Source organism: Elephantulus edwardii, unplaced genomic scaffold, assembly GCF_000299155.1.
Source record: "Elephantulus edwardii isolate Elephantulus edwardi_28Jun2011 unplaced genomic scaffold, EleEdw1.0 scaffold00086, whole genome shotgun sequence".
In the NCBI taxonomy this organism is placed as follows: domain Eukaryota; kingdom Metazoa; phylum Chordata; class Mammalia; order Macroscelidea; family Macroscelididae; genus Elephantulus; species Elephantulus edwardii.
The window spans coordinates 11,678,077-11,680,174 of record NW_006399836.1 but is presented as its reverse complement, the minus strand read 5'-3'; the positions used below and the strand labels follow the sequence as shown (position 1 = coordinate 11,680,174).

Here is a 2,098-nt window from a genome sequence, read left to right as displayed (position 1 = left end):
TTGAATAGATAAAATGAAAGAACACAACCCTGACTCACACTTGTCCTGATTTTAAACAATGCCCTTGACCTGTTTGAATGATAACTTCTTTTGGTCTTTGTACTGGTTCCTTAAGAGCACAATTAATTGCTCTCAAATTCCTATTTTTGGGAATGTTACCCGTAATTTGTTATGATCTGCATAGTTTAATGTCTTTGCGTAGTCAACAGGTAAACATCTCTCTGGTATTCTCTGCTTTCCACTAAGATCCATCTCATGTCAGCAATGACACACATCATTCTACATTCTCTTTTTTTTAAAAAAATAGGGCTCATGTGCGGCGGTGGGTTCAGCAGGGGCTGCTGCGAGAGAGCACGATGTCTCACACCATTTTGTTGGTACAACCTACCAAGAGGCCAGAAGGCAGAACTTAAGCAGACTATGAATCAGTGAATGAATGCATGGAAGGTGTTTGTAAAATGTATGAAGAACATCTGAAGAGAATGAATCCCAACAGTCCTTCAATCACATATGATATCAGTCAGTTGTTTGATTTTATTGATGATCTGGCAGACCTCAGCTGTCTTGTTTACTGAGCCGATACCCAGACATACCAGCCTTACAACAAAGACTGGATCAAGGAGAAGATCTACGTGCTCCTTCGTCGGCAGGCCCAACAGGCTGGGAAATAGTTGAATTGGAAGCGTTAGGGAATGGGGGTGGACTTGGAACACAGGTGTGTACAGTGTGCTGTAGTGGGAGTTTTGTATTATAGTCCTGTTTCCATTTTGTTACACTCTAGCCAGGATTGAATGTATTAGATGAAATGTGAGATTTGTTCAATCTTAAACCCCTATTGCCCCTTTTTCCTTTTCTTTCCCCCTTCTTTCTTAAACATTTTTATGATGACTTAAAAAGAAGTTGTTCTGTCAGTCAATGTTGATTTCAATCCTTCAAGATGTTCATACCTACTTTATAACATTCACTGTATTAACCCTTCTACAAAGTAGATGGGATGGGGAGAACAAGTTTAGTTACACCCTCAAAATAAATCTTAGTTAAAAATAAATACCTTTTAGTTATAAAAAAAATAATTTTGGGGGGCAGGGAGGAAAATGTGCAACAATGAATGAATGGAAAGCCAAGTTCTTTATAAACTTACAACAAAATTTCAGTAAAAAGAATTTATACTGGTTTACATACAAAGTTCATAAAGTTCATACACATTGGTTTTCACACTGGACCTTTCTTTCCCCTTTCCTTTATCAATTCCCTCCACCCATCAATTTGTGTGACCCAAAGTTTAAACCACCCCTCGCCCTTGGATCCTTATACACGCTCTACAATAATAGTCCTAACCAGTATTTGTCTTTATGAGACTGAGGATAGTTTACTTAGCATGATGCTCTCCAGTCCCTCCCATGTTAGGTGGTAATTTACAAAATCATTGTTCCTGCGAGCCGCATAGTATTCCATTGTGTGAATGTACCACAACTTAATCCATTTCATTGTGGTTGGGCATTTAGGCTGTTTCCACGTTCTTGCTATGGCAAATAATTGTCAATGTATTTCTTGAAAATGTTTTATTTTACTAACTTTACCCATATGTAATATTATTTAATAGTTTCTGCTTTTTTTAAAAAAATAACCTTTCTCTGGAATGGGCACAAATAATAGATCTTTTCCAGCTGTCTTCCAAATTTCTGGACGTAGATGAGTGAATGCTTCCAGTGTTGAATCTATTTGTTGAAACATGTCAATTGATATTTTGTCAATGCCTTCAGTGCAGCTTGAGTTTCTTCCTGCAATACTATCAGGTCTTGCTCATGTGCTACCCTGAGATAATACAATGTCAATTGATTATTTTTAGTACAATGATTCTGTATATTTATCCCATTTTATTTTGATGCTTTTTGCATCATTTCAGAATGTCCATAATCTTCCTCACTGTTTATGAATTCTTTACCGGTGTATGAATTTTCTCTTTCAGCCTGAAAAATGCTTGAGTGGGGTTTTTTCCGCCTTTGGTTTTCTAACTCCAGACTCTAGCTCTTTGCATATTTTGTGATAATACTTAACTTTGTGTTCTCAGGCTGCTCTTTGAAATCTCCAGTTCTCT

The 2,098-nt window shown here is 37.1% G+C and overlaps 1 pseudogene; it reads left to right on the top strand.

Moving 5' to 3' along the window:
• Positions 1 to 356: 356 nt before the first annotated feature.
• On the top strand, positions 357 to 671 carry LOC102861760 (annotated as a pseudogene).
• Positions 672 to 2,098: the final 1,427 nt, after the last annotated feature.